Genomic DNA, 24,428 nt, shown 5'->3' on the forward strand with positions numbered 1-24,428 from the left:
CACTTAAAGAATTATTGCAGCTGTGGAATATTTCAGACAGTATGCTACAGAGGGGAGCTAACATAAGAGTTATGCGTTATAAGATATAATCTAAGTCGTAACATTGCTGTATGGAGCTGCAGATTTGGTTGCAGGTTAACATAGCTGGACTGGCCATCGGGCATACCGGGCATATCCCCAGTGACTTATTTTTTATTTTTTTTGTAATGGCATGAACAATGAGAGGTGGTGGATTGGCCAGATGCAGGTCGATGTGTAGAAATAACTCCGTTGTTTGGTGGTGGCTATGACGGGGCTTCCACAGAGGCAACAGGTGGATGAGGGAAGGGGAGGCAGGAGGAGAGCCCCGAAGCAGCCACCAGTCCGAGTGTCAGGTGAACTGAACTTCAGGTAAGAAGTTATGACCTGCAGTCTATCTGGGTCAGATATAAACCAAGTTTAGGTGGAGTTTATTTTCATGTTGCTGACTTTTTACTGTCAGTTGCAATAACTCATACTGCGTTCTAGCCAGTTTGACGGAGTTTTTATACAGCTGGGTGGGTGCTATGATGTTACTGATAGTGAACTTTATTTTATTCATAAGGTTAGTAGAGTTGCCAACGGCTCCTTAAAAAAATGGAATGGTCCCTCATTCAGAGAAAATATTACACGTTTCGTATTGAGCTGAGAAGAGACGCAGTTTGTCCCGGACTTTAGCTAGAATGGAAAAAAGACACAAAGCTGGATTTATTCTGTCTTTATGCTGCACAGCTGCCTCTTCTCTCATTCTCTCCCCCTCCCTCTCCTGTTGCTACTTCAATCATGAAACTGATCAATGATCAGCTGATCGGCTTTTCTCTCTTGTTTATCGCCCACTTTGCGCCAGAAAGAGGAAACCAGCAGATGTTGCGCTAAACAACAGCAGCACGTTTAAGCTTGATCGGCTGTTGTTAGAATGTATTTAATATTAATTTCTAGTATCAGCTGATGTTTGCTGGAGCCACAGCTGTAAAGCTGCTGGTCATGATGTCTGTTTAGATATGTGGTGAGAGGGAAACATGAAGATGAAACCAGGAGATGTCCTTACTGAATCATCAGAGCTGAACAGGTGATGGAGAAACAGGTTTACCTTTTAGGTGACATGAATGAGTTGAAGGGAAGTTATGAACTGTTTCTGAGAGACAAATAACACCAGGATCCTTTTTTATGTAGCAGACAGCTGGTAACTGTGCAGGGGCGGGTCTAGCAAAGTTTTGCCAGGGGGCCAGGTAGGGCATTAACAGGGAAAGGTGGGCACAAAGAAATACTTTTCTTTCTTATTCTCATTTAAAATACCTAGTTTTTATTAAATAATTATCTAAATCTTACAACCAAAGTTTTTATCTGACGTAAAATGTATAGAAATCATACATGTACCAACAAGACTGTACATCACTGTCACAACAGGGTTTGTTTTCAGTCAAAGTCTTTATGGCTTTACTACCTGGTGGGTCGGTCTGTAGTAAAAATGCCCAATTTTTTTGTCCCAGTCCAGCCCTGCAGGTTAATACTGGCAGTGTCACCATGCCAGCTGACTGTATTTTATCATCAGCCAGTGTTGTTCTTTATCAATATTACCAAAGTTTACGATAAGGCAGCATAGAAAGTATTTACTTGCTTTCAGGTTTCATTCAAATGTTAGTCTTTTCAGTTGTTTCCCCACTTTTTTCCTGTTTCAAAATCAAACACCAGTTTGTGAGAAGATTATCTTCTTTTTTTAACAGGCAGATAAAGTTTTGCATTGGCATTGGCTAATTTGTCAATTGTTTGTTACAAATGTTCGTATTTTAATTTTCAAAAATGTTTTTGCCCAAAACATATGTGCACTATATGTCAGTAAAAATACTATGCAAATATTGTTGTCCTTGACTGCTGAGTAAACACTGACAAAGCACTGATTGTATCTCTTGTACTTTATCAACGCAGTATCTAAAAACTTTGCACCGTAGTGGTTAAAATCTCATTCTAATAAGAGTTAAAAGTGCATTTGGTTATTAGGTTTATAGGATTATTGAATTATGGTTAAGGGTTGGTAGAATTTTTTTTTAAAACATTATCTGCCAATTAAATCTGCCACCCTTCTCCAAATCTGTGCCCCTACCTGGCCCCCCCAACAAAAATTTTCTAGACACGCCACTGCTCTTGAGCTCCTTCATTCACTGACTGATCATAAAGTTATTACTTGCGTTATGTATTCATCCGTTTGAACATAATTAATGAAGCCACATGTAATCACTAAAATTTGTATTTTGGGTACAATAAGAGAGTTTCAGATGGAATGCTGTTTTGTTTTGTTTAAATTTCACCAACTTGCTGATGCCCACGGTTGTGAGTGCGGCTTCTTGCTGTACATGGGTGGATGGTTGTAAATCACATCACAGATGCCAAAAACCTCTCAAACCAAGCCCCCTTGCCGGTGATGCTGTGCGCAACCTCGTGACGGAGTCAAGCATATTCAAAACACCCCCTCACCTCCCGTGTCAAACTCAAATGTCAGCCTATTTCATGTGTCACTTTTGGAGCAGTTGCCATCCCGACGAGCCATGGAGAAGTTCGTGTTTGTGTTATTTTACTTATTTGGTGTTCTGGTGTGTTTGGGCACCGGTCAGCACCATCGTGTTGAGCACGTGTTGGACCGTGGACACACCGGATTCAGTGGGAGAATAACGGTCAGGTGTACAGTTTACTGAGCACTGGGACTCAGTATCGTTTACCAGCACAGACACGGAGACGCGCTCAGCTTCTATTGAGAGCAAACAACCAAGTGAACCCTCCGGCTGCGTCCAGTAGACGAGACACACCGTCTGGGCCGGGAGCTTTCCGAGCATTCAGACTCTTAAACTGCTTCCTCGCATCTGCTTCATGAATATGGAGGGTTGTGGTGGGAGGAGGTGGTGTGAAATCCTCTTTTGTGTGGGGTGAGGAGGGGGGTGTTGTAAAAGTCCCCAAGAGCAATGATGAGAGAGTCCGGGAATGTCCGCTCCATGTGCAGTATCTGCTCCGCGAGTGCGCACTGAGCTGCCTGCGCATCCGCATCTGGCGGGATGTAAACAGCGGCCAAGATGAATGAAGCAAACTCCCGCGGAGAATAAAACGGTTTGCAGTGAATAAAAAGGTATTCCAGAGAGGAAGAGCAGTGCTGAGCAATCACTGTTACATCTGTGCACCAGCCACTATTAATGTAGAAGCAGACACATCCACCTGTGGTCTTACCAGAGAGAGAGGCCTGCCGGTCCGCGCGCAGCAGATGAAAGCCCTCCAGCTTGAGCGCGCTGTCCGGGATGTCCTCACAGAGCCACGACTCCGTAAAACACAAGACACAGGAGGAGGCAACGTCTCTGTTCATGCTTCTCATCAGGGCCAGCTCGTCCATCTCATTCCTGAGTGAGCGTACGTCGGAAAGGAAGATCCCAGGAAGAGCAGTTCGCAGTCCGCGTCTCCTCAGACGCACGAGTGCGCCGGCTCGCTTTCCTCGCTTTCGGCGTCTCACTTTCCTGATCAGAGTCTGCAGTAAATCTGCCGCAGATGCGACAAATATTGGAAGTAAATCCACAGGTGTTGTAGTCCTGTAGTTAAGAAGCTCTTCTCTAGTGTAAGAATATCCAGAGGAGTGCCCAGACACAGAAGTTATGCACAAAAACAAAACAGAAGTAACGCACTGAAGCACCGGGGCATCCATACGCGGCGGCGCCATCTTGGAACAAGGGACTTGTCTTTGAAAGGTAGAGTGTTAATTACTAAAGCTGAAGGGATATCCCGATGAACATATGCTGCTCTCTCCTTACATCTGGATAAGAAAAGTAGTAAAGATATTGACCGTATGCTCTTTAATTTTATATGGAAAAACCGTACGCACTATATTAGAAAAACTGTTGTGATGAATAAGTACGAATCAGGTGGGCTTAACGTCTTAGACTTTTCTACTTTAAATAACACTTTCAAAATTAATTGGGCCAAACATTTTCTTAAAACCCTACCTCTATCTGGAACTTTATACCATACCACATTTTCTCTCGTTTTGGTGGCTTTACTTTTATTTGAAATTGTAATTACAATGTTGAGAAAGTCCCTGTAAAGCTTTCATCCTTCCATAAGCAGGTCCTCTTAGCGTGGACCCTCATTTATAAACACAACTTCTCACCTCACAAATACCTTATCTGGAACAACAGAGATATTTTATAGAAAAATAAATCACTTTTCCTGGAAACTTGGCTCCAAAATGGGATCCTATTGGTGGCTCAGCTGGTTAGTAAAGAGGGACAACTACTTACTTACAACGACTTTATTGCACTATATAATTTTCCAATCAGTGTTCCAGATATCAAGCGGAAGACAGTCTGGATGGTCCCCCATAAATATTTGATTGTAAATAAGGTGAAAGAAGTCTCTTTTAAAATTCGACATACATGTTATCCAGCCAGTCACTACATGGTCAAATTTAAAAGGGACATAAATACTAATTGTACTTTCTGTGGGGATCATCCAGAAACGGTGACACATCTTTTTTGGTACTGTTCTTTTACACAGAGATTCTGGAAGGAATTTAGCAGCTTTGTTATTGTCCATATTTTAAGGGAGTTTTCTTTACGATGGGAAAATGTTTTATTCTGTTTCTTTAAGTTCCCCAAGAAGTATGAGAAATGTTTTTTATGATAAATTTCTTAATACTTTTAGCTAAATTTTTTATCCATAAATGTAAGTTTACTAACAAAACACCATATTTCTGTCATTATTTTAAGGATGTGCACATGCACATACAATCAATATCAGACTGCACCAACAAAAAGGCTCTCACAACAATATATGTATGTGAATTTTTGCGTGTATTCTTATAATTGTTACCTTTTTCTTTCACCCTTGGCTTTTTGTGTTCATGTTCTGTTGTATACTTCATCTGTTCGTATGTTGTATACTCATTGTTTGTTAAATAAAGTTTTTAAAAAAAGACACGCTTTGTTTAGACCCCCAAAATCCTTTCCACGCCCACCCCCGTGACATCACGCTCCAAAGCCCTGTTACGTCACAGAACGTGGTGATGTCATAGTGACAGTCCTTTCATCCTTTGATGTTCAAGTCTATAAATAGAGGACAGCTGTCAAAGGGAATTCATTAAGCTATCGTTTTGTTGGAGTGATACAGCACATAAAAAAGCAGAAATGAGTTCGAAAGCTAACAAAGACAGAAATGTTAATTTCTCGAAAACAATGGTTAAAAAAAGTGAAAAAGAAAAAGAAACATATGCCAGACAGTTCGAGCAAAGACTGCAGCCAATGATCGACGAGGTTGAAAAGCTCAAAACTGAGCTTGACTACTTCAAAAACCTGCATACAGTCAATAAGAAACGGATCGAGGATCTAACAAAAGAAAACAATGAACTTTTGCAGAATAATAAGCTGCTGGGTTCGGTCTTGGATGACAGGACAAACATCGCAGACAGGTTGGACTCGATAAAAGATGACCACGAAGCTCTGGTAAAGTTCCGCGCAGAGACGGAGAAAACTCTGGCTGAGCTTAAAGAAAAACACGAGGACGAAGTCCAAGTCCTGCAAGGACTGCTGGAAACAGAGAAAGAAAAGGTGGCACGTCAGCAATTTCACAACAGCCAAGTTGTTGAATTATTATTGAAACGCCACAAAGAGGAAAAAAATAAGATGCAGCAGTTTTACCAGGAAAATACTAAAAAACTGGAAAACAAAGCAAATGCTGCAGACAGGAAGTTAGAAGAGGTGATCAACATGTATGACTCCAAAATAGAAAAGCTGCAGACGGCAGTAAAAAATAGTAGAGGTGTGACCGTCAATGCGGTTAAGGAACGCGAGGAAGAACGTCAATCCTCGCAGTGTTGGATTGACGGTGTTTTGTCGCGTAATACACAGTTACAAGACGAAAATGAATTTATGGTTAAAAACATGAAAGAATTAACAGAGGAGAAAGGTCAAATGGGCAAAGTGATAGACGACCAAAAGGCCCAGAATATGGCGATCAAGCAGAAATGCCAGAGTAATATTAGAGCTCTGGCCTTGGAAAAGAAAATGAAGGCTATGCTTGAAGACGAAGTTGATTCTTTGAAAAAGAAAATTGAAGACGTCAAAAAGGCCCTAAGCACAGAGCAGGAAAACCACAGAAAGACAGCAGTGGACCGGCACAAAGTAAAAGCGGCACACAATCAGGCACTGGCTGAAAAGGTGGCGCTGGAAGAGAAACTGCGCTCCACAAAAAAGCAACGGGAAAGATTTATATCCAAAGTGAATTGGCTGGAGAAGAAAGAGCGCTACTTCCAAGAGGAATTGTGCCAGTGCGTTTTGTCCTTTGAAAAGGCATTTCCACATGCAGGTCACTTGAGAGGAAAAGAAAAGGTGGAATTTAGGGATATGTTCCACAACGTGAAAAAGAAATACGTAGACGGAGTGGAAGGCACCCCCTTTGTTGGAACAACGAAGGAGTTTCTTGAAAAACAGCTGAACTGTCTACGTATCAGATGCAAGGATCTAGATGCAGCTTTACTAGATAAAACACGGGAGCTGGAATCATTTAAAAAGCAGTACAATGACATGGTAAAGTCTTCCGAGTACGCTTTATTCCGACAAAGAGAGGAGCTCATTGGACCAGTGAACCAGATTATCCAAAAGGCTGCCAATGAAGAAAAAGAGATAGGTCATCTAAAATCTAGAGTGAAAGACGCTCAACTCCAGCTTAAATTAGAAAAACAGAAAGGACAAAAGCTGGCATCGTTGGACCATAGAAGCATGATGGGGAGATGTTCTGAGGAGACTCCGTCTCAGATTAATCCTCGTCCACTTCCAGGGAAAACTACATTTATTCAGGTACGTCCAAGACACCCTGGCAGAAGTGCAGGTATGGCTTCCCCAGTGAATCCTCCTGTAGAGTCTCCATCAACACCACCTTTCCTCAATTCTGATGATGGATTACCACCAGTTGATTGTTAAAAATTAACTGCTAAAATAGGCCATTAGAAGTATACTTCATCTTGTCTCCCTATATCATGGGTGGGCATTCTCAGTCCACGAGGGCCGGTGTCCCTGCAGGTTTTAGATCTCACCTTGGCTCAACACACCTGAATCACATGATTAGTTCGTTACCAGGCCTCTGGAGAACTTCAGGACATGTTGAGGAGCTAATTTAGCCGTTTAAATCAGCTGTGTTGGTTCGAGGACACATCTAAAACCTGCAGGGACACCGGCCCTCGTGGACTGAGATTGCCCACCCACCCCCAACCGGTCGCAGCAGATGGCCGCCCCTTCTTGAGCCTGGTTCTGCCGGAGGTTTCTTCCTAAAGGGAGTTTTTCCTCCCCACTGTCGCCCAGTGCTTGCTCAAAGGGGATCATTGGATTGTTGGGGTTTTCTGGCTTTTACTGTAGTGTTTTTACCTTACAGTATAAAGCAGCTTGAGGAGACTGTTTTTTTGCCATGATGCAATATAGTATTAAATATGACTACATTTTAAAAACATCTATTATAGCATCAAAGTAAAACAAAAAAACTAAATGAAATGAATCAAAATGTCTAATCTGGCAAAACAAGAAAAGAAAAAAGGTTTCACCTTTAAATAAAAATCCAAATCACAAACACATTCTGATTTTTGTTGTGTGTGTTTTTTTGTGTATGTTGTCACGTATAAAATCTTTGCACTCTGTCTCGGTGTCTGCCCGGCCGGCTCCGCAAGGCTACATATGTTTATTGTGTTGCTGCTTTCTTCCACTCGTCATTCTGCCTGGGCGGAGCTCAGGCCCACGCACCTGTCTGCAATTACGCTGCAACGTGTCCTGTCTGTATGGAGACTGAGAGCTGCCAGAGTAATAATGTAGATACAGGCCTCTTTCTCCTTCTGCTGCTGTTCATGCTTTTATTCCATTGATGTTGCTATCATTTGTAAATATATTTATTTGCTCTTATTTTATCAATTTACTGTCGTTCATGTATTTAATCTTCTTTGTATTTAAATATGATTTTTTTTAAGTAATGCCGCGAGATGGACAGTTAAATAAAGGTTTCATTGAATTAAAAAAAAGATTTAAAGATGACTGGTTGCGGAAGCAGAGCACAGACTGTCTGTGAGAATCTATCGCCATCGTGTGGTGCAGAGATATATTGCCATTGAATTTAGACAACGAAAGCTTGGCTCACAGAGCAGCTGCAACACGAACAAAAAACATTAAATAGCAACATGATATATTATATTATATTATATTATATTATATTATATTATATTATATTATATTATATTATATTATATTTATAGCTGTCGAAATTAACGCGTTAATTGCGATAATTAAATTTTGGAATTAATTACGTTAGAATATTTAACTATTTAGCGCAACACGCAGATAAGTCGCTCCCATAATTCCACTTGATTTGTTTACCGCGCCACTGAAAATGGAGAAGCAGGAAGCGGATGGCCTTCTGGATGGGGAATTTAAATACAAGAAGAACATAGATGGGACAATAAACAAACGCGTTGTAATTTGCACTCACTGTAGTAAAGAGTTTCAATTTCACCGTTCAAATTCGACCTTAAAATACCACCTTAATGCCAAACACGCGTTTGTCGGGGCAGCAGCTTCACCCGGCCTGCGTCAGACCACTCTTAGTGAACGCAGGCCACTCGGTAAGTCTTCTTTGGACAAACTGACCGACAATATAGCCAAATGGATAGCAAAGGACTGCAGACCGCTAAGCATTGTGGAGGACAAGGGCTTTGCGGATGTTTTAAAGGTTGCATCTCAGGACGCGTCCTACAAGCCCCCAGCGAGAAGCACAATAACAATTCGAATCCACGAACTGTATGAAACGGAGAAAAAGAAAAAAGAAGAGGCTTTAGTTCACACAGAATGCGTGGCTCTGACAGGAGACCACTGGACATCATTGAGTAATGACAATTACCTGGGAGTTACTGCGCATTTAATCACTGAAGCCTGGGGTCTGACATCCTTTGCGCTGACTATAATGAAAACGGAAGAGCGGCACTTTGCGGAGGCTTGTGCAGAGCAGTTCCAGACTGTTGCTCGCAGGTGGAGAATTGAGGAGAAGGTGACAACAGTAGGCACGGACAGTGCGCGCAATATGATCGCCGCGGCTCGCATCATGCCATTCAATCACATGCCGTGTACCGCGCACATTCTACAGAGATGCATCACAGTGAGTCTCGCAGACAGTGGCTTTGTCACTGCGCTGGCCAAATGCCGCAAAATTGTTGGCCATTTTAAGCACAGCCCAGCAAACACAGCAGAGCTGAACGCAGAGCAGGTGTCACTGGGGCGCAAGCAGGAGCCGTTGGCCCAGGACGTGCCTACGCGCTGGAACTCCACGCTGGAGATGGTGAAGCGCTTGATCCGCAACCAAACTGCAGTAACCGCGACTCTGGATAAACAAAAGCATAAACTTGTCCTCCTGACGCCTCCAGAGTGGGACAAACTCCAGAGACTGGAGACACTTCTAGAGCCCTGCAGGTGAGCCTGTCATTGTGACCATAATTGTAGGTTTAGATTAAATGTATCAAACATACATCTTAAATCAGTTTTGTTATTATGAAAATGTCTTATTTAAAAAATAAATGAAATCAAATATTTTATTAATATTACCTAGTATTAAAAAGCTTTTTTTAATTTGCTGTCTTATCTCTCTCTCTCTGTGTGTGTGTGTGTGTGTGTGTGTGTGTGTGTGTGTGTGTGTGTGTGTGTGTGTGTGTATTCCACTGCAGATATGTGACTGAACTGCTGGGAGGAGAGGCCTACGTCTCCTGCTCTGTAGTTCTACCAGCCTTCTGCCACCTGCGCCGTGTCATGGAAGTAACTGATGAGGACCCTGCATATGTGGTGAGGTTTAAAGAGAAGTTTAAGGAAGACCTTGCTTCCCGCCAGGAACATACCAACTATGCATGGCTCCAGATCGCAACTGCACTGGACCCACGTTTTAAAGACCTACGCAGTGTGCCCAAGACTGACAGAGAAGCAGTGTGGACCACACTGGCAGGCATGCTGCATGAAGACTCTCCTAGAAGATCACACACTGCAGAAGAAGGTCCAGCCAAGAAGACTGCAACCCCCCCACTGTGCTTTGCCCTGATATCTGCAGTGTGAGGTTGGATCGCTCATTCTCATCCTCACACTGATGCCACTTATTTCGGTCTTTGTTTGACATAAAAGGGCATATTTGTCACTTTATTGCAACTATATTTGCACTCTTGAGCTCCTTCATTCACTGACTGATCATAAAGTTATTACTTGCGTTATGTATTCATCCGTTTGAACATAATTAATGAAGCCACATGTAATCACTAAAATTTGTATTTTGGGTACAATAAGAGAGTTTCAGATGGAATGCTGTTTTGTTTTGTTTAAATTTCACCAACTTGCTGATGCCCACGGTTGTGAGTGCGGCTTCTTGCTGTACATGGGTGGATGGTTGTAAATCACATCACAGATGCCAAAAACCTCTCAAACCAAGCCCCCTTGCCGGTGATGCTGTGCGCAACCTCGTGACGGAGTCAAGCATATTCAAAACACCCCCTCACCTCCCGTGTCAAACTCAAATGTCAGCCTATTTCATGTGTCACTTTTGGAGCAGTTGCCATCCCGACGAGCCATGGAGAAGTTCGTGTTTGTGTTATTTTACTTATTTGGTGTTCTGGTGTGTTTGGGCACCGGTCAGCACCATCGTGTTGAGCACGTGTTGGACCGTGGACACACCGGATTCAGTGGGAGAATAACGGTCAGGTGTACAGTTTACTGAGCACTGGGACTCAGTATCGTTTACCAGCACAGACACGGAGACGCGCTCAGCTTCTATTGAGAGCAAACAACCAAGTGAACCCTCCGGCTGCGTCCAGTAGACGAGACACACCGTCTGGGCCGGGAGCTTTCCGAGCATTCAGACTCTTAAACTGCTTCCTCGCATCTGCTTCATGAATATGAAGGGTTGTGGTGGGAGGAGGTGGTGTGAAATCCTCTTTTGTGTGGGGTGAGGAGGGGGGTGTTGTAAAAGTCCCCAAGAGCAATGATGAGAGAGTCCGGGAATGTCCGCTCCATGTGCAGTATCTGCTCCGCGAGTGCGCACTGAGCTGCCTGCGCATCCGCATCTGGCGGGATGTAAACAGCGGCCAAGATGAATGAAGCAAACTCCCGCGGAGAATAAAACGGTTTGCAGTGAATAAAAAGGTATTCCAGAGAGGAAGAGCAGTGCTGAGCAATCACTGTTACATCTGTGCACCAGCCACTATTAATGTAGAAGCAGACACGTCCACCTGTGGTCTTACCAGAGAGAGAGGCCTGCCGGTCCGCGCGCAGCAGATGAAAGCCCTCCAGCTTGAGCGCGCTGTCCGGGATGTCCTCACAGAGCCACGACTCCGTAAAACACAAGACACAGGAGGAGGCAACGTCTCTGTTCATGCTTCTCATCAGGGCCAGCTCGTCCATCTCATTCCTGAGTGAGCGTACGTCGGAAAGGAAGATCCCAGGAAGAGCAGTTCGCAGTCCGCGTCTCCTCAGACGCACGAGTGCGCCGGCTCGCTTTCCTTGCTTTCGGCGTCTCACTTTCCTGATCAGAGTCTGCAGTAAATCTGCCGCAGATGCGACAAATATTGGAAGTAAATCCACAGGTGTTGTAGTCCTGTAGTTAAGAAGCTCTTCTCTAGTGTAAGAATATCCAGAGGAGTGCCCAGACACAGAAGTTATACACAAAAACAAAACAGAAGTAACGCACTGAAGCACCGGGGCATCCATACGCGGCGGCGCCATCTTGGAACAAGGGACTTGTCTTTGAAAGGTAGAGTGTTAATTACTAAAGCTGAAGGGATATCCCGATGAACATATGCTGCTCTCTCCTTACATCTGGATAAGAAAAGTAGTAAAGATATTGACCGTATGCTCTTTAATTTTATATGGAAAAACCGTACGCACTATATTAGAAAAACTGTTGTGATGAATAAGTACGAATCAGGTGGGCTTAACGTCTTAGACTTTTCTACTTTAAATAACACTTTCAAAATTAATTGGGCCAAACATTTTCTTAAAACCCTACCTCTATCTGGAACTTTATACCATACCACATTTTCTCTCGTTTTGGTGGCTTTACTTTTATTTGAAATTGTAATTACAATGTTGAGAAAGTCCCTGTAAAGCTTTCATCCTTCCATAAGCAGGTCCTCTTAGCGTGGACCCTCATTTATAAACACAACTTCTCACCTCACAAATACCTTATCTGGAACAACAGAGATATTTTATAGAAAAATAAATCACTTTTCCTGGAAACTTGGCTCCAAAATGGGATCCTATTGGTGGCTCAGCTGGTTAGTAAAGAGGGACAACTACTTACTTACAACGACTTTATTGCACTATATAATTTTCCAATCAGTGTTCCAGATATCAAGCGGAAGACAGTCTGGATGGTCCCCCATAAATATTTGATTGTAAATAAGGTGAAAGAAGTCTCTTTTAAAATTCGACATACATGTTATCCAGCCAGTCACTACATGGTCAAATTTAAAAGGGACATAAATACTAATTGTACTTTCTGTGGGGATCATCCAGAAACGGTGACACATCTTTTTTGGTACTGTTCTTTTACACAGAGATTCTGGAAGGAATTTAGCAGCTTTGTTATTGTCCATATTTTAAGGGAGTTTTCTTTACGATGGGAAAATGTTTTATTCTGTTTCTTTAAGTTCCCCAAGAAGTATGAGAAATGTTTTTTATGATAAATTTCTTAATACTTTTAGCTACATTTTTTATCCATAAATGTAAGTTTACTAACAAAACACCATATTTCTGTCATTATTTTAAGGATGTGCACATGCACATACAATCAATATCAGACTGCACCAACAAAAAGGCTCTCACAACAATATATGTATGTGAATTTTTGCATGTATTCTTATAATTGTTACCTTTTTCTTTCACCCTTGGCTTTTTGTGTTCATGTTCTGTTGTATACTTCATCTGTTCGTATGTTGTATACTCATTGTTTGTTAAATAAAGTTTTTAAAAAAAGACACGCTTTGTTTAGACCCCCAAAATCCTTTCCACGCCCACCCCCGTGACATCACGCTCCAAAGCCCTGTTACGTCACAGAACGTGGTGATGTCATAGTGACAGTCCTTTCATCCTTTGATGTTCAAGTCTATAAATAGAGGACAGCTGTCAAAGGGAATTCATTAAGCTATCGTTTTGTTGGAGTGATACAGCACATAAAAAAGCAGAAATGAGTTCGAAAGCTAACAAAGACAGAAATGTTAATTTCTCGAAAACAATGGTTAAAAAAAGTGAAAAAGAAAAAGAAACATATGCCAGACAGTTCGAGCAAAGACTGCAGCCAATGATCGACGAGGTTGAAAAGCTCAAAACTGAGCTTGACTACTTCAAAAACCTGCATACAGTCAATAAGAAACGGATCGAGGATCTAACAAAAGAAAACAATGAACTTTTGCAGAATAATAAGCTGCTGGGTTCGGTCTTGGATGACAGGACAAACATCGCAGACAGGTTGGACTCGATAAAAGATGACCACGAAGCTCTGGTAAAGTTCCGCGCAGAGACGGAGAAAACTCTGGCTGAGCTTAAAGAAAAACACGAGGACGAAGTCCAAGTCCTGCAAGGACTGCTGGAAACAGAGAAAGAAAAGGTGGCACGTCAGCAATTTCACAACAGCCAAGTTGTTGAATTATTATTGAAACGCCACAAAGAGGAAAAAAATAAGATGCAGCAGTTTTACCAGGAAAATACTAAAAAACTGGAAAACAAAGCAAATGCTGCAGACAGGAAGTTAGAAGAGGTGATCAACATGTATGACTCCAAAATAGAAAAGCTGCAGACGGCAGTAAAAAATAGTAGAGGTGTGACCGTCAATGCGGTTAAGGAACGCGAGGAAGAACGTCAATCCTCGCAGTGTTGGATTGACGGTGTTTTGTCGCGTAATACACAGTTACAAGACGAAAATGAATTTATGGTTAAAAACATGAAAGAATTAACAGAGGAGAAAGGTCAAATGGGCAAAGTGATAGACGACCAAAAGGCCCAGAATATGGCGATCAAGCAGAAATGCCAGAGTAATATTAGAGCTCTGGCCTTGGAAAAGAAAATGAAGGCTATGCTTGAAGACGAAGTTGATTCTTTGAAAAAGAAAATTGAAGACGTCAAAAAGGCCCTAAGCACAGAGCAGGAAAACCACAGAAAGACAGCAGTGGACCGGCACAAAGTAAAAGCGGCACACAATCAGGCACTGGCTGAAAAGGTGGCGCTGGAAGAGAAACTGCGCTCCACAAAAAAGCAACGGGAAAGATTTATATCCAAAGTGAATTGGCTGGAGAAGAAAGAGCGCTACTTCCAAGAGGAATTGTGCCAGTGTGTTTTGTCCTTTGAAAAGGCATTTCCACATGCAGGTCACTTGAGAGGAAAAGAAAAGGTGGAATTTAGGGATATGTTCCACAACGTGAAAAAGAAATACGTAGACGGAGTGGAAGGCACCCCCTTTGTTGGAACAACGAAGGAGTTTCTTGAAAAACAGCTGAACTGTCTACGTATCAGATGCAAGGATCTAGATGCAGCTTTACTAGATAAAACACGGGAGCTGGAATCATTTAAAAAGCAGTACAATGACATGGTAAAGTCTTCCGAGTACGCTTTATTCCGACAAAGAGAGGAGCTCATTGGACCAGTGAACCAGATTATCCAAAAGGCTGCCAATGAAGAAAAAGAGATAGGTCATCTAAAATCTAGAGTGAAAGACGCTCAACTCCAGCTTAAATTAGAAAAACAGAAAGGACAAAAGCTGGCATCGTTGGACCATAGAAGCATGATGGGGAGATGTTCTGAGGAGACTCCGTCTCAGATTAATCCTCGTCCACTTCCAGGGAAAACTACATTTATTCAGGTACGTCCAAGAGACCCTGGCAGAAGTGCAGGTATGGCTTCCCCAGTGAATCCTCCTGTAGAGTCTCCATCAACACCACCTTTCCTCAATTCTGATGATGGATTACCACCAGTTGATTGTTAAAAATTAACTGCTAAAATAGGCCATTAGAAGTATACTTCATCTTGTCTCCCTATATCATGGGTGGGCATTCTCAGTCCACGAGGGCCGGTGTCCCTGCAGGTTTTAGATCTCACCTTGGCTCAACACACCTGAATCACATGATTAGTTCGTTACCAGGCCTCTGGAGAACTTCAGGACATGTTGAGGAGCTAATTTAGCCGTTTAAATCAGCTGTGTTGGTTCGAGGACACATCTAAAACCTGCAGGGACACCGGCCCTCGTGGACTGAGATTGCCCACCCACCCCCAACCGGTCGCAGCAGATGGCCGCCCCTTCTTGAGCCTGGTTCTGCCGGAGGTTTCTTCCTAAAGGGAGTTTTTCCTCCCCACTGTCGCCCAGTGCTTGCTCAAAGGGGATCTTTGGATTGTTGGGGTTTGTCTTGCTTATACTGTAATGTTTTCACCTTACAGTATAACGCAGCTTGAGGAGACTGTTGTTTTGCCATGATGCTATATAATCTTAAATATAACTGAATTTTATAAACATCTATTATAGCATCAAAGTAAAACAATAAAACTAAAGTATACTTCATTCAAATTAATCAAAATGTCTAACCCTACGGTGGCCCTGAGAGGCCAAACGGACTGCAACTTAAGAAAACACCAGCAGTAAGAAAAATGCTGCAAAAGCACACAAAACACAACGGAAATAGGAAAAACAAAACAGCATTTTTCTTATCGCTGGTGTTTTCTTAAGTTGCAGTCCGTTTGGCCTCTCAGGGCCACCGTACTAACCTGACAAAAAAAGAAGAGAAAAAATGAATAAATAAATAAAAATCCAAATCACAAAAACCTTCTGATTTCTGTTGTGTTTTATTGTGTTGTATGAAAGGACTTATATTGCAAGGTAAAATCCCCAATATATAAACCAGAAATCCCAACAATAGCAAGTCATTTCACACTTGCTAGAATTCCAAAAACGTCCAAATCTTTTGCGTCTGTGTGAGTTTTTGATACAATTTTATATCAGCTTCAAAAGAAACAGAGCGATAAAGTTTTTCTCTTGAGTTCTGCATCTCCCTGCCCTTTTACAACATTTTTGTTTTGGTGGCTGAGTGGCAATTTAGAAAGCTAGCATGTGATTGACAGTTTCCAATTGGCTGAAAGAAAAGATTTAAATTAAGTTTGATAAAACCTTATCTGGTTTACGATGTTTCATAATTTATGCTGCTAGTTTGGTGAGTTAAAGTTTATGACGCACTCATCTGATAATTCATCGAGATAAAGAAGGAAAGAAGTCAAAAGTTATTATTATTATTATTATTATTATTATTATTATTATTATTATTATTTAAAGGAACCTATTAAATCTTTTTTGTAATGAAAATCAATCAATAGTAATTGTCGATAGAATGAAAGTCAAAATGGAATTTCTTTACAGATTTGTCGTCAGCTCTTAAGGATTTACATATTACATGATTTATGACTCATTACATTTTTGTTATGATTTATAATGTATGCATAATAATTTATTATAAAAACCTGTATTGAATTAAGTAGCAGAATGAAACTTTTGCAAATAAATTAACAGTTTCAAAATTGCAGCACAGACTTCTTATTCAGCTACTCAGCACCCTTACCGTAATCTCGATAATAAAAGTAGCAACCTTATCCTTATGTCGTATGTGTATTTTGACTTTTGTTGCCACGATGCCAGATCTCTCTTGGGAATTAGATTTTTAATGAGATTTTTTTTACCTGGATGAATAAAGGTTTAATAAAAACCAAATTCAAGGTGACTTTGGTAATTGCACTCAACAGACCAGTTTTTCTGACTTGACTTGACCTTTCTGGACTACACAGCCAGGGCTGAGCAGCCGCCTCCTTCTCAAAAATGTGTGTGCTTTTTTCCAGCTCGCTCCCGGCTTGTAACCAGCACGCTCTGCCGCATCATGTGCCAGATCCTTTTATTTAGAAAGAAAAAAGGGCGCTTGGGGGATTCAAGAGGAAAACAGGAAGGTGCTCAAGCCCCCTCCACCCCCTCTATACGTGCCTGCACAGACTCCACTATGTTGTCACTGGTGGTGTGCACAAAGTGTCCACCAATAGCTCATATTTTAAATATCTCACCTCTGACAAAGACCTAAAACGCTGGCTGTCAGCATGCACACTTCCCAGGTTGGATATCAGCTGGAGGAGAAAGATGAATTGTGGAGTAAGTTTGATGAAGTGGTAGAGAGTGACCACAGTGGTAAGAGAAGGTTGATGGAGGTAGCATAGGATGACAGGTTGATGTATCATGGTGGGGATATGTATGAGCATGTGCACGTGGATTCAAGAAAATCAGAAATAAATTCAAACTTGTGCACACAGTCATTAAAGATGTTTGCTCTTCCTCCCTAAGAAAAGTTCAGTTCAGTTCAGAGAAATCATTAAAACTCCAAAAATGACCCTGACATTCATGTGCATGATGGATGTAAACATCTGTCCACAGCTGTAGGTTATTTAATAACCAAACACAGTGAGGAAAAGGGGGAAATAAGTAGCTTAACTTTTAAAGTATAAAAGTTGATAATGACACTGGGGCTGCCATATTTTAATACACATTCTGCCGTTAACCTTCGTTTTCCTTATTCTCAATGACACCTCTGTTCATTTCATCATATTGTTCCTGCCCCCACTGCACCAGTTCTCTCAAATAAACCACTTGGTGATTTATATCAAATAAAACAAAAAGAAATGGACCAATGTTTTTATGTGTTTTCACATCTAATATCTTTACTTATATTAGTAATCAGACTGTAGTGAACAGGATTTATGTAGGAGGTTGTATATAAAAAAAGAGAAATTACCTATTTTTGAAGTATCTTTATGACTTTGCGTGATTGTACTCATATTGTCATCAGTCCAGTCCTTTTTCGTCACTTCAGATAAGTTCATAGAAGTGTGAGGTTATATTTTTTACAATTTCTGCTGCCCTCTTGGCTAGATTGTTCTTGAAAAACACTTAAATGTTAATGACACTTTTAACCCAGAAAAAAATAAAGGATATGTAAAAGTCACTTGTCATTTCTGGCTCTACATTACTTGATATTCTTCATGAGAGATATGATTGACCTACTTTTTGACAAATTTGAGGTCAACAAGTCATTTATAACAGCTTAAATTTCTGCAGTAATTTTTGGGCAAATACTGGGAATCGCAGGTTGCACACTGGCACGGATAAGCAGCAGAGGTGCGTCTATTTGTTTTTATAAAAAAAATTTATTCAACATACATTTTCCAGCAAAAAGGCAATATACAGGAATAGTTGTCGTACACTGCTGCTGCACTGAGGATATTAAAGTGGAAAAGATCAAATTAAGGTGCGGGTCATCTCTGTACTGCACTTCTTAACAAGACAAACCAATGCAGTTAGTTTTTAAAAGAAAAACAATCCAAACAAACAAACAAAAAAGAAACCTACACACAAGAAATATGAACACCTGGCTCCTTCTGTACCCAACAACAAAGGCGTGTGTTTCTCTTAAATTTTACATGTTCATATTTTTAAATATACAGTTCTTAAATGTTGTCTGTACAGAGCCAGCTATGCGCTATTAGGGGTGCATTCCATCTGTGCTTTAAAAGAAAGAAGAAAACAAAACCTGAAATTAACAAAAGAAAAAATAAATTCAAAGGGCTTAAAGTGTTTCTTACAATGCTGGTTTTTTGTCTCCAAACAATCCTCAAACCAGTGGGGCTCTAAGGCTGTATCCCAATTTAGGGTCTGCAGCCTTAAAGGCCACATTTTAAGGCCGATTACGTCACAGCGACGCGACGAAGGCTGTCACTAGTCGTGTCCACATTCATGGGCTGCATCCTCCTGTGGACCTGTCCTTCTCAGTCTATGTGGGCTGGCCTACCCGACCAGAAGTAAACGGCTGTGAAATTGGACAGTCTCGCCTTCAGATTTGCGTCAATGCGGTCTCTGTGGAGTTTAATAAACTCAGCTGTCTGCTCCTTCCCATCTAAAATATAACAGGACACTGGTGTAAATTCTCGACCATCTCACACTTCTGTTTAATTGGTTTTCCGTTTGACGTTTTTTCAGCTGTGTGAAAACCAAGGAGGAAAAAGGTTGTTTTTTTTAATCTAATCTAATAACTTTAATCTAATAACTTATATATTACGTTTAACCTGAGCAGCGAAAGACCGCGGTGATCTGAAAATGATGTGCCGGGAGTTTGCCGTTCTCGACGGCTTCAGTGACCCTCGAGCTCCCGGCTAGCGGTCAAGCTGGTGAATAGAATAGAATAAAATAGAATAATCCTTTAATTGTCCCACAAGGGGAAATTTGGTTGTAACAGCAGCCAGAAAGGCACACATACAAACAAACAGTACACAGGACACAGAACAGAAACATACACAATTTTTCTTACATATTTAAATTAAGGACAAGGGTTACTATAAACAGAGTACTGTACAGTTATTAAATTAAATTAACTACAGAAAAGAGGCAAACCCAGGTTGTAGTGCGAATCGGTTGATTAAATTATTGCAGTTACAGTGCAGATGTAAATATCTATGATTGTTGGGAGAAGTTCTGATTGTACAGTCTAACAGCTGCAGGGAGGGAGGACCTGCGGAAACGCTCCTTCATGTATCTAGATGCAGCAGTCTCTCACTGAAGGAGCTCTGCAGTTCAGCGATATTTCCATGCATGGGGTGGGAGACTCTGTACATCAGAGATGTTATTTTGGCCAGAGTCCTTCTGTCTCCCACCACCTGCACTGGGTCCAGGGTGCATCCCAGAACAGAGCTGGCCTTCCTGATGAGTTTATCCAACCTCTTCCTCTCAGCTGCCGATAAACTGTGGCTCCAAAACACTGTAAAAAAAAAAAAAAGAGTCATAGGTCTTTACAAGCTAACAGATAACAGATAAGCTAACGGATAACAGACGTCTCTGAAAACATCAGAGCACCTTTGCAAATATGTGATAACTTGATAAAGCTTACAAAGCTACATTCTCGCCTGAAAATATGTTAAAAAGTTTATTTTGTGAACCAGAAAGAGTAATAAGAGTAATATAAAAAACTGAGGAGCGGTCGCCATTGTTGAAAACTGGAATTGGCTGAGATGCACTATGAATTCTGGGATATGGTGGGCCACGAAGGACACACTTGACCCATCCTTCAAATTCGGGGAAAAGGAGGATGCATTTGTAGACTGCATTTGGAGGAGTCTACGAATTTGGACAGTCTTTGTCGCGTCGCTGTAACGTAATAGGCCTACAAATGCGGCCTCAGGAGGATGCAGCCCATGAATTTGGACAGCCCCACATACAAGGCACCATCATTAATTCAAATTCATTTTAAGGCTAATTACGTCACAGCGACGCGACAAAGGCTGTCCCAATTCGAAGGCTGCTCGAAATGCGGCCCTCAAATGCATCCTTCATTTCCCTGAATTTTAAGGATGGGTATGTGTATCCTTCATGGCCCAACATATCCCAGACTTCATAGCATGGCGGTGGGTGTGGATAATTTTGCCGGAAAAAACGGCAGACGGCTGAAGCTTTCAAATATACTCCGCTCAATAGTCAACCTTAGTCTTACAGAGAATTTGATGTTTTTATGGATAATTAAAGTCAGTCATATATCCACAAACACAACAAGCTGAAAGTCAGTGATGCTGCTCGGTTTGCAGTCCTGAATATCACGGCACAAGCAGGATTCACTGCACTGTTAACTTTAGCTAAGTTATATTGCTGCCTCTGTTCGGTGATGTCGAACCAAACAGACTTTAACGTGTCGTTGAACGAGCTGGCGGTTCACTCGTTAAGCTGAAAGAAAGATGCTTTAATCACAGGAGTCACACATGTGTCCACTGAATCATCTGGGAACTCTTCTTGTTTAGCACTTGTAATAACACAAACACCAAATCCTCCTTCTCTTGTGCTGTTTGTAGCAGTGTGTACACCTGAGACTGTCACCTGTCTGTCTGTCCTGCACTCTCTCTCTTTGTCTTTCTTTCTGATTGTGTAATAAAAGTATGAACATGTATTTATAAGTTACACTTGTGTTTGAATCCTGCAGCTTCTCACACATTTGATTTCCATGTGTGACAACTGCAGACAGACTGAGGGACCCACTGCTGCACATCATCTGTGAGGCTTTGCACCCCTGATGATCCATCAGGACAAACTCAGCAGTGTGTGAGGAAGCAGAGGAGGAAGAGCCAGCAGCAGCTGACAGATGGAGAGAATAGACAGACTGTTCCCTGTTTGTGAAGGACTGCTAGAAAAGTTTAAAATAACTAATTGTCTGTCCTGAATCAGTCTTATTAGGTAATGTTCAAATAATGTTATCATCCCAGTGTTTTCAGTGTGGGAGAAAGTACTCAGGGCCTTCAAGTTACACACTATGAAAGGCAGCAACAAGTTTAATATTCAGAAACATAAAGTATGTATCAGCAGCAGAATGGACCTAAAAATAAATGTTTGTTTCAGTTCTATGAAGCTTTGAGTATTTTGGATTAGTAGCACTGCTGTGTTTGTTGCATCACATTACTGTAATTGTTTATATGCTTTATATATTCTGAGGTAAGGTGATCTATAGTGTTACATCATATTCTATAAGGATATTATGTGTTTGTATACTTTCTGCCCAGTTTGACCCATTTAGCAGAAGTCAGCCTGTTTAAGGCTCTGATATCTATTCTGTGTGACTTAAAGCAGTTATGACATGGTCTGATTTTCTCACCCAATAAAGGAATATTTAATATATCAGTCTACTCTTCATTCTATCAGAAACAGTTATCACAGCTCGTACATTTTCTTTTTACACATTAATGTAAGCATTGAGCCAACATATTAAAAGAACAATATTTGTCTCTTATATATAATACATGTATATATAAACTGTGAGAGATACTTGTCTTTGAGTGAAGATTTAAGGTGATAGGAAATATAAATAACTGCAACTTGAATCTTTACTGAAGCTGTAATAACTAATATTGATTAATATAATACTAACTTTAACATTGGCCATATTATATTTACATTACCAAAGTGAGATGACTTTAGTCTCATGAACAACATTAGCTAATTGTTATTTACTAACTAATCTTAAAATGACTGTTCAGTACAAACATGAAGCCCAACAATCATGTTTTACAGTCCTCTGGTCTCAGCCTCAGATACTTATCAAATCACGCAAAGCTCATGTTGACACAAACAAACAAATGAACAAAAGATTTTCTCCTTCATTTCTGTCAAACAAAGCTGTTTGAAACGTTTCCAGCAGTTCGTATCATGGTTGCTGGGCAACCTGGGCAGCGCGACAGAGGCTGGACCGTCCCATTTCACAGGCCTCGCACTTCTGGCCTTAGCGGTCTTTGAGTACGCGGCCCTTGTGGACCGTTAAAGCTGCGTACTTTAAGGCTGCAGAGTGCAGACCCTGAATTGGGATACAGCCACTGTCAAACCTAAAATGAGGATGTGGGCACACCTGAGTGAAATAAGTGGAAGCTGAATGAAGCTCCACCCCCTCATGTCACTCATCTGAGAGAAACGAGGAGTCAGGCTGTTCCACTTCTTTATTAAAGACAGATGCACAGAGTGTGCAACAAGTCAATCTAGAGCATTTGCATTAAATTATTAGCAGCAAATGACTGTGTAGTGGCAATTCCTTTACTTTTGAAAAATCAAACGTCCCACAACTTAAAGTCCACAAGCCACTGCTGCACTGAGGTAATATTTCGTACGCAGGCAAAAGAAGTCCATTGTCCAAACATTTTAGTTGAAAGTTTTGGTTTTGGTTTATTTATCCATCTTGGCAAGCAATAACAAGATCCTTCCTGCTGCTTCTCCTGCTCTGGTAAAAAAACCATAGGCCCACCCCAATGCATGCTGGTCCTATACCAGTCTCTTTATTTATAGAAACAAAATGGCCCTACAGCTCTTACTAACTAATTTAACAAAATAACAACAAACAAACAAATCATTTAAAACAAAATATTAACCGACAAATAAACCCCAAAATATAAGTAAACTAACAACAAACTAACTAATTTCAAAAATAAGAACAAAAATAAAAATAAAGAACAAATAGCTCCAACACTCCGGCCCCTAATTGTGCATACAATCACAATTACTTTAAAGTCCCAAAAGGAGGAGCTATTCCCTTAAACAAATCCTTAATTTTCATTGAGGATTTTCTTCACGATGAGGCTTCCAGTAGCAAAATAAGTTTTGTCACTGGCCTTTCCAAAACACTGGTCCTTGTTTGTAGTCTCACAGAACGCACCAAGCCTTTTGCATCCTGGTTTACATTTAAGACTTTCGCCATCATCCATGATCCTCTTGGAGCTGTAGTGTCTGCAATTAAAACAACATCTCCAGGTATAAGACATCTTTTAGTCCTCATCCATTTTTATCTTTCTTGCATCAGAGGTAGGTACTCAGAAAGCCATCTCTTCCAAAACAACTCTGCCATGTACTGTACCTGTTTCCACCTTTTCCTGACATGCAAATCACTTGGATGAAACAGTCCTGGTGGAAAAACTGGTTTATTTTTCAGCAACAACAAGTGATTGGGTGTCAGTGCTTCAAGATCATTTGAGTCATCTGAAACTTTAGTAATGGGTCTGTCGTTCATTATAGCTTCAACCTCACAGAAAACTGTTTGGAGTCCTTCATCATCCAGAACTTGCTCCTTAAGAACTGAGGCCAAAATATTCTTTATTGAACGAATGAGACGCTCCCACACACCACCTTGGTGAGAAGCTGCTGGGATGTTGAAGTTCCATTTCATGCCATCCTGAACAAAAGCCTTTTGAATTTTGGCATGGTCCAGCTTAGTCAAACTTTCTTTCAACTCTCGATTCGCCCCAACAAAATTTGTAGCATTATCAGATCTGATGGTCGAAACTGGGCCTCGTCTACAGATGAACCTCCTCACAGCATTTATACAAGAGTCTGTATCAAGTGTACATGCAATCTCCAGATGTACTGCACGACTGGTGAAACAAGTAAAAAGAACTCCATACCTTTTAAGGAGACTTCGTCCTCTTTTAACACTTATAGGACCAAAATAGTCCACTCCAACCTTTGTGAATGGAGCTATGTCTGGCAGGACTCTCTCTTCAGGCAGATCCGCCATCTTTTGTTCAACAAACTTTCCTCTGTTGCGTCTACACGTGATACAACGAGAGATGATTTTCCTGGCAGCAGAATTTGCATTTAGTATCCAGTAATTTTGTCTTAGTTTTGACAGCATGTGTGCTCTTCCTGCATGTCCCAACCTTTGATGGATATGGCGTAAAATAAGTGTTGACACATGCATATCTTTTGTCAAAATTACAGGATGCTTTAATTCCATAGGCATGGCTGCTTTATTCAATTGGCCACCCACTCTGAGGATTCCTGCATCCAACACTGGATCA

The 24,428-nt window shown here is 41.2% G+C and overlaps 1 long non-coding RNA gene across 1 annotated transcript in view; it reads left to right on the plus strand.

The window, feature by feature from the left end:
- The window catches only part of LOC146671371 (uncharacterized), a 394,396-nt gene that overhangs the window by 117,769 nt on the left and 252,199 nt on the right, over positions 1-24,428 (plus strand). The window lies entirely within an intron of this gene.

Source organism: Rhamphochromis longiceps, linkage group LG4, assembly GCF_057381845.1.
Source record: "Rhamphochromis longiceps isolate RC_006_pf linkage group LG4, R_longiceps_female_GT1.1, whole genome shotgun sequence".
Taxonomy (NCBI): Eukaryota; Metazoa; Chordata; class Actinopteri; order Cichliformes; family Cichlidae; genus Rhamphochromis; species Rhamphochromis longiceps.